The sequence below is a fragment of the Primulina huaijiensis genome, chromosome 7 (genome assembly GCF_012295235.1).
Source record: "Primulina huaijiensis isolate GDHJ02 chromosome 7, ASM1229523v2, whole genome shotgun sequence".
NCBI classification, from domain to species: Eukaryota; Viridiplantae; Streptophyta; class Magnoliopsida; order Lamiales; family Gesneriaceae; genus Primulina; species Primulina huaijiensis.
The window spans coordinates 8,072,154-8,082,260 of NC_133312.1; positions in this window are offsets into that span (position 1 = coordinate 8,072,154).

Here is a 10,107-nt window from a genome sequence, read left to right on the forward strand (position 1 = left end):
TCTATGGGAATCATTGTTGAGCATCCTGTTGCTCACGTACATACACAGAATGGATTGGCTGAATCATTGATTAAACATCTGCAAATGATTGCTAGACCAATGATTATGAAAACAAAGCTCTCTATTTCTATATGGGGACATGCAATTTTACATGCCGCTGCATTAGTTCGCATCAGACCAAGTGCATATCATAAATACTCCCCATTGCAGCTTGTATTTGGTAAAGAACCAGACATTTTTCATCTGAGAATTTTTGGATGTATGGTATATGTGCCTATTGCACCACCGCAACGAAAGAAAATGGGACCTCAAAGAAAGATTGGAATTTATATCGGTTATGATATCAATCATTCAATATCTTGAACCTCAGACAGGCGACGTGTTCACAGCACGTTTTGCTGATTGTCATTTTAATGAGGAAATCTTTCCAATGTTAGGGGGAGACAAGAAACATACCGAAAAAGAAATTACATGGTATGTATATCATTATTACATTTGGATCCAAGAACAAAACAATGTGAAAAGGATATACAGCAAATTGTGCACTTGCAAAGAATAGAAAATCAAATATCAGATGCATTTACAGATGCAAAAAGGATAACTAAATCATATATACATGCTGTAAATGCTCCTGCTCGAATTGAAATTCCAAAGAAACAAATTGAACAAAGTCATGATGTCGTAAAACGCCTGAAACGTGGAAGGCCAGTCGGTTCAAAGGATAAAAATCCTCGAAAAAGAAAATTCATAGAGAAACACAATGATCACAAAACAGAGAATGATGTTCCTGAAGAAACACATGATGATGAAAATGTTCTGTCAGAACCACAAATTGACGAGAATCATGAAATATCTATTAATTATATTAATACTGAAAAAATATGGAATCGAAAAGATATAGAAGAAATTGATGATATATTTTCTTATAATGTGGCAATCGACATCATAAATGATAATGAAGATCATGAACCAAAATCTTTTGGTGAATGTACAAATCGGCAGGATTGGATAAAATGGAAAGATGCCATCGAGGTTGAATTGGATTCGCTAAATAAACNAAATTACAAAGATCATTATATGGGTTAAAGCAATCTGGCCGAATGTGGTATAATCGGCTAAGTGATCATTTGATGAAAAAGGGATATGTAAATAATTCAATATGCCCTTGTGTTTTCATTAAGAAAACAACATCCGGATGCGTAATTATTGCTGTATATGTTGATGATTTAAACATCATTGGAACGAATAATGAAATTCATGAAGTTGTGTCATACTTGAAGGAAGAATTTGAAATGAAGGATCTTGGAAAAACAAAGTATTGTCTGGGTTTACAAATTGAACAAAAAGAATGTGGAATATTTTTTCACCAGAAAAATTATATAGAAAAGATCCTTCAGCGTTTTAATATGGATAAATCAAATCCTTTAAGTACTCCAATGATTGTTAGATCATTAAACATAGAAAAGGATCCATGCCGTCCATGTGAAGATGATGAAGATATTCTTGGTCCAGAAGTACTATATTTAAGTGCTATTGGTGCCCTTATGTATCTTACAAATTGTACAAGGCCTGATATATCTTTTGCTGTAAATTTATTGGCAAGATTTAGCAAATCTCCAACAAAGAGACACTGGAACGGAATTAAACATATATTCCGTTGTCTACGAGGAACGATAGACTTGGAACTTTTGTATTCAAAAGATGCTAATCCAAGTATAATTGGTTACGCCGATGCTGAATACTTATCTGATCCACACAAGGCACGTTCCCAAACTGGATATGTATTTACTCGTGGAGGCACTGCAATTTCTTGGCGTTCCCAGAAACAAACGCTCGTAACAACTTCATCAAATCATACCGAGATTATTGCACTACATGAAGCAAGCCGTGAATGTGTGTGGTTAAAATCAATGACCCAACATATCCAAATCTCATGCGGATTATCATTCGACGAAAAGCCTGTGATACTATATGAAGATAATGCTGCATGTGTTGCTCAAATGAAAGAAGGATACATAAAAAGCGACAGAACTAAACATATTCCTCCTAAGTTCTTCGCATTCACCAAGGAGCTTGAGAAGAATAAATGTATTGATATTCGTCACATTCAATCAAGTGAAAACTCATCAGATCTCTTCACAAAGGCACTTCCTACGACAATATTCAGAAAGCATATATATAATATTGGGATGCGCAATCTACGAAATCTGTGAAGAATTGTTCGTGTCAACATGAGGGGGAGTTTACGTGACTGCACTCTTTTCTCCTTACTATGGTTTTTATCCCAATGAGTTTTTCCTAGTAAGGTTTTTAACGAGGCAGTATAAAAATACGTAATGAAGATAATCATTATGATCATCATCACAAGAGGGAGTGTTGAAAATTAATATTTGAATATTGAATGTTGAATATTTGAATGTTGAAAATTAGGTAAAATTAGGTGTTTAATATTGAAATTTGTGTGTGATGATGAAAGTAATGATGTAATTTATTTTTGGATTATTTGTAAAAATTTTCTATAAATAGATCTCTCATTTGTGAAGAAAAACACAATTGAGTTGAGAGAAAAATATTATAAAGTGTGTAGTGTGATAATTTTGAGAGTTTGAGATTTTTACTTTTTACCTTAAATTTTTACTTTTTCACAGCAATTTTGATATTTATTATAGGGTTTTGTTATTTCTTCATTGGCTTGTCTTTGAATTAACCAAATTTAGCACTAGCAAATGTAACATCTCAAATACTAGTTTATGTAATTTAATTATAAACGCTAATAAAACGCAAATGGGCTTTAACATAAAAAGTGTTGCAACGTAGATGAGACCGATTCCGTTGTTTGGAAAATTCTTTAACAAAATAGATAAATAGAGTTANATATATATATAAAAGAAAAATAAAGAAGAAGTCCTTCCACCCAAAAACCTTCTGTGCCGTCTATGAAGGAAGAAACTTGTGTTTCCCAAATTATAATATCATCATATATACTTACTTCAGTAGAAACGTATCCTATAGCGGAAACATGTACAATCATTGATTTAAAAAAAAGATAACAAATACTATCACTACAATCTCGAATGAAAGACAAATATAATTTCACGGTCTTGACAATCCAATATTTCAATTTCCATAATTCTCTTTCTATTTTTAATCCTGAAATCTTGTGTCTAGAATTTACAATAAATAAAAATAAAATAGAGGTTAAGTTTTTAGGGATTTAGTGAGAGAATAAACCTAGCTAAAATATTTATAACAAGTCAAACGGTAATATCAGTGTAGTAATTCAATATGAGATGACGTGTATCACGAGTAACGTATCGTTACGAAAATATCTTTTCAAATAAGATATAGTGATTGTTCAAGGCTCTGAAGTGCATTGTGTGCTAAATAGGTGACTCCCACAAACATTCGGGGTATCACTTTTCTCACTTACTGAAGTAGAATTCGTACAATCGATCGTTTATAATATAAGATAAACTCACATTTTTGGGTCGAAGTAGCATTATCTAGTGGATTAACAATCCGATACATAGACCATAGTCCAAGATCGAGTTATTCATTCAGCCAATAATAGATCTGTTACTAGTCAAGACCAATAATTCCAAAAATTCAAATATGCATAACAAAATGACCAATAAAATGGTAAACACATAGTATAATACAACACACATGAATGTGATGGTAGTTTATAAAGTTACTGTGAATTCCAGGCTGAATGCCAAAAGGTTATAACTGAAGGAAAAACTGATAGCCAGTAGAAACTTCACCTTCATATCTTACTATTTACCCAGTTGATGAGCTCAAGCCAATATAAATTTATGTAAATATAATTTAAGTAACTTTAGACTGGGTAATATCAACCTTGTTTTGGCCATCTGAAAACAGTATGTTCGACAATTGTTAAGATGATCAGCCGACATATATATAAACTAGAAAACATTTTGAAAACTTTTTATTTTATTACCGAAGGAAAATTCGATGAATACGGATGAGAGATATAAGCTAAAAAAATTTACTTCAGAATCGGTTTTCTGAATAATTTCCAGAAATTTTTCTTCACGAATTCGGATTTTGAGGGATGATTTGGATGGTGATCTTCTCACACCTCCATCACACAATAGTTTCTAGATAAGAAAGGAATCTTGTGTAAAATTTTCAGAATTTTCAGAGATTATTATTATTTTTCTCTTATTTTCTCGTATTTCCCCAAATTTTTGTGCTCATTTCCAAGCACTTATTTCTCTCTATCAAACCCATGAATTTTAGAAGATTTTTGTGATAAAATGCATCACAAGAAGTATTTTTATAGTCACAGTGAGATGAAGTGAGTCACTACACACATCCAAGTGTTGGCCTAAGTTAACGACACCTCTTTTCTATTACAATAGATTATTAATAGATATTTTTAATTAATTAATATATTATTAAGACACTCCAATTATTATTACATGTGGTTATTCCATTTATTAATTTAGTATATTTAATATAAATTTATTAAATTTTACTTATAGGATAGTAAAATCCATTTCATATAGTTAAATTCTCATTATTATTTAGATGTGTTGTAGGATAGTAAAATCCATTTCATATAATTAAATTATCATTATTATTTAGATGTGTTGTTAATAATAATAATAATAATAATAATAATAATAATAATAGAATTTAATTTTAAGCATCTAACATTTTTAGGGGTTACAAAAATACACATAGTCAGTGGGAAAAAAAAAATCCCACCATCTCCATCTAGTCGACTGACCGACCTTTAAATCTATTTGTACAAGTTTCAACATCCGATTAAAGTTAGTAATTTTTCAGCTGCATATGGTATTATTATTTTCTCTTGATACAATGGGCCATGATAATTTAGGAAAATATTTCACAGAAAATATTTCAATAATGGGATTTTGATTTATGATATTTTTCTTGTAACATGGACAAGTTGAATTGATTTTGGTTAACTAACAATAAATTCATTCAATAGGCTGATAATAGTTTGTATTTTTGTTACCGTATTTCTCATTATTTTAACTTCTGGAATGATTAATTGATGCACTTTATGTAATTTGTTGTAGGAAGAAATTTTAGGGTTTTGGAGCAAATTTTTACTAAAAAGGTGATTTTTTATCACATTTGAAATTGTCATGATAAAATTATAAAAAAAAGACAAAGACAGAAGTTGACGAGAATTTCAAAGAGTGAAATTCGAAATTTGTGAAAATTGTGCAAGATATGAGTCCTAATTATGATGTTTGACTTATAAAATAATTCTTGGAGAGAGAATTTGTTATTGAGAGAAATAAATACTAAATTGATAAAACTTTATATTCTTTTTTTTATATCATTTTTAACATTAGGTTTTCTTTTAGTTAATGAGCTTTTCACTTGTGTCTAATTAACCATCTACACGTGAAAAGCAAGAAGGAGGCACAAAAATTGGATAGAATTTCACTCTCTTCAACATGAAACACAAGGAATTTTTCATCTTCTCTCCCCAACTCTAGGCTAAGTTTTATTTTTGATTCAATGGATATTTCTTCTATTTATAAATTTTATCACCGTGAGTGAGGTTTTTTGCTCTTTAATTTAATATTCTTGTTTTGTTCAGGTATTTGTTGGTTTATGATTATTTATACGAAAGTTGTATATTGATAAATCTGACAATTTAATTCGACTGACTACATATACCAAGATTCTCGTCATAACTTTATATTATTTCTTGTCAACCAAGAAATGAATTAAATATTAAAAAAAATAGCTTCTCGTTTTCTTTTTTTTCTTCTCCACATAGAAATATTTTTCGGGAAAACCAAGACTGAAGAGTCGTGTGTCTACGACTTGGTGTCGTCCACAGTCATCCAATCGCAAGGCACAAAACCCTCGAAGATGACAGAGATAAGAAAGAAACAGTCCGGTTCCAGCGAACTTCCGAACATCACGCTTTGCAAGTTTCTCAAAATGGCGAAAGAAGGGTTTTGGTGATTCTTTTCTTGCCTTGAATGAATGTATGCTATGAAACCAATTTGTGCATTATCTTAATTCATGTAAAGATTTGTGAATGACGTCATCAATTCAAACATTAAACTTGTAATGCATATTCTAACGTATTTGGAAAAAAAAAACGTAATTTATATAATTATAACTTCAATTGAATATTTTTTTGTTCACGATGTTTTTTAAAAGTCGGTTTACAAAATAACCTTCGAATATAATTACTAAAAACAAATACCACGGAGGATCGAATGAAGAAATTTGCTAAATAACATGTTACAAATTTCAATGCATGATATGACGACGCCTTCCCAAATCTTTATATGAATTAAGATAATGCACAAACTGATTTCATATTGTACATTCATTCATGCCAAGAAAAGAATCACCAAAACCCTTATTTCGCTATTTTGAGAAACTTGCAAAGCGTGATGTTCGGATGTTCGCTGGAACCCGATCGTTTCTTTCTTATCTCTGTCATCTTCGAAGGTTTTGTGTCCTACGATTGGATGACTGTGGACGACACCAAGTTGTAGACACATGACTTTTCAGTCTTGGTTGTCCCGAAAAATATTTCAACGTGGAGAAGAAGAAAAAGAAAACAAGAAGCTATTTTTTTTAATATTTAATTCAATTCTTGGTTGACAAGAAATAATATAAAGTTATGACGAGAATCTTGGTATATGTAGTTAATCATTCACTCATCTTGTTTTTCCTCGAACTTACCAGAAGGCCAAGATCCCCGTCAGATACTGCGTGTTGGGTTGTGTTGTTTCTTCTTTTCTTCATTCCGAACTTTCTTGGATTAATGTCTTATGCATCAGGTTGATGCATTTACCGACGCCACATTCAAGGGAAACCCATCGGCGGTTTGCTTCTTGGAAGAGGAGAGAGATGAAGAGTGGTTGCAGGCGGTGGCATCTGAGTTTAACATATCCGAGACTTGTTTCTTGACTCGGCTTTCTGAATCACCCGACGTCCCCAGGTTTCGTCTTCGCTGGTTCACTCCTGTTATTGAGGTCCGTCTCTTTTTTCTTGCTCATATTCAATTAACCATTCGACAATTGCAAATTATCACCATGAACCACTCGTTTCCACTTCTTTAACATGGAAGGATTTATATATGATTTGACTCCAATCACCGATATATATTTATAATAATTATTAATTACTGATTGTAACTCTAATAAGATTATATTTGGACCTTAACTAACTATTCTCGATATATCCTATCCAACCAAATCAGGATTTATCAGTTTTGAAATTCTTATCCAAATTTGAATTTGAATAATGGAGTAAAAAGTATTGGAATATTTATATTTTGGTGTTAAAAAATAATTTAATACCAAATTGATCTAAGCTAAACTGAGTTTATCTAAACTGGACTAGTCAAGGAAAACTGACTCGGATCTAAATTGAATTATATAAAAGCACTTTTTATCAAGTTATTAGTTTACACCAGATGACTAAACTGATTATTGGATAAGTTTAGATCCGAGTCAGTTTTGTTTGATTTCAATTAACCATTCGATAATTTCAAATCAGTACCAGATGACTCAAGCACATCAGTTTACACCATAATGTTAAAGAAATGGAAACGAGTGGTTCATGGTGATTTGAATTAACAATTCATGGTAAAATCAATTGTGATGTACTGTCTCAAATAATAAAATAATGGCAAAAACTTGTGTGAGACGATCTCACGGGTCGTATTTGTGAGACGGATCTCTTATTTGAGTCATCCATGAAAAAGTATTACTTTTTATGCTAAGAGTATTACTTTTTGTTGTGAATATGGGTAGGATTGACCCGTCTCACATATTAGGATCCGTGAGACGGTCTCACATGAGACCCACTCTAAAATAATATGAATGATGGAACGAGATAGGTGGCGACCTGTTAGTAGTTTTAATGTGAGATCTTGTAACATCGTGTTAAAAAAATTTAAATAACAAACTCAAATCCTTGAAGATAAAAGAGATATAATCCATTCTAAATTTCGAAATTTAATTAAATTCAAATTCAAATTCAAAATAATGATACCCAATATATCTAAATCTTGAGATTAATTGAAAATATTCAAACTCAAGAGATAAATATTAAATTGAAGAGTAGGTCTTTTGTGAGACGGTCTCACAAATCTTTATCTGTGAGACGGGTCAACCCTACCGATATTCACAATAAAAGTAATACTCTTAGTATCAAAAATAATACTTTTTTCATAGATAACCCAAATAAGAGATCCGTCTCACAAAATACGACCCGTGAGACTGTTTCACACAAGTTTTTGCCAAAATTGAATGTGACATCAAGAGATCTAATTTATTTAAATTCTTGAGATAGACTAAATCAATCCAATCTTCTTAATACTTTAGACTATGGGATAATTTAAAAATAATGAGAAGGAAAGTATTTAAATTAATTACTCGTTTAAGGGAAGAACAATATGTATATATTAATTATTTATTCGATGAAAGGAAATAATTAATTATTTATAATAAAAGATTAAAAATAATATAATTATTTATTTACGAAATAATAATAAATTAATTATTTGTTTATTTGAAAAAAGTTAATTATTAAATTTAATCAATCATTAAAAATACTAAAAAAATAATTAATTAAATTATATATATGTAAAACTATGCAAAACTTTTATACTTTACTAACCCTAGTTACAATTTTGTACTCTAACGTAACTTACGATACTAATATAGGTGATGCCGATTACTTGTTACCACTCCCTCATCCTCACCCTCACCCTCGGACACGCACTAAGTACTGAGACAAGAGAAAATCGCATCCTTCGAGGAACCTTGGAACAATAACGACGGGAGTAAAGAGACCTCCTGGATGAGGTCAAGCACCACCGACATGATGTAGAGTGTGTTGGAATTTATTAAGTTTCAAAGTTTGACAAACTGATCAGAAGAGCTGAACAGAATTGATAGCACAGAACTGATCTTAGAACTTAAAGAGACTTATTGGACTAAAACAGACTAATAACTGAAATAAATAAACTTAAGTTCTCATAAGTTTTAATAAAGTCTCGAACTGATAAATCGGATAATTGACTTACTGAATGTTACCAGAACTGAAGAGCAAAACTGAATGCAAATGATTTCAACTAAAATATATTATTGTTTGACTGCTTAGATTCAGTTTAAAAATAAGTAAAACAGTTGAAAGATATGACTTTATTGTCAAATTACTGACGGACCGACACGTGTCCGAAATTTGAAAATTCACTAACATATTTTAATAACCACCCTACTCAGTTTTCCATTACGAATTCTCAAATTCTCTAACTCTAAAATCTTCAGATCAAATCACTTGCAATTTTTTTCTCTCTTACAAAAAAATTCGCTACAGATGGCAACTCAAACTCCCGCATTTCTTTTGAACGTAGTTGCAGTTGATTTCGTTTCAATTCTCTCATCAACGATGCACTAGTTAGATGAGTGTTTCAGAAGATTGAATCTTCTGGACATCACAAATTTCTGGAATTGGGTACACAAGATATTTATTCTCAAGAACTTCTGTCAATCTACGAGTCCAGCTTGATGAGTGATGATGGGAAGACTATCATGAAGGTCAACGACGACTCTATGGTTGTTGATGAAGAATTCTTCAGGAATTTGTTCCAATTGCCAACTTAAGGGCTATCAATATTCTCAGAGATAGCCGCTTCCGATATTGAAGATATGCAGCTTTTGCTATCAGCCAGTGGAAAGCTGATTAAAGATTCAGAGGCCATGCGAGAACTAAAACCAGAATACAAGTTGCTGGCAGATATTGCTGCGAAGGGCATCTTGGCCAAGGCTGTTTCTTTTGCCACCTTGACTCTCAAGAAATTTCAGGTGATGACAGCCATCATCAAAGGGAAAAAGATGAACTGGTCATGTAATGTCCGAAAAATAAATCCAAATAAACCGTATGCATGCAAAATTATTTTAATTGCTTAATTGTTTTATTTAATTGATTTAAATGCTTGCATGATATTTATTATATGATTGCATGATTAAATGATAATGTGACATGATTTCATAAAATTAAGGATTTTATCCGAATATTCGATAATAGGCAGGAGAAAGGAGACCGGAGAGGACCAAAACAAGA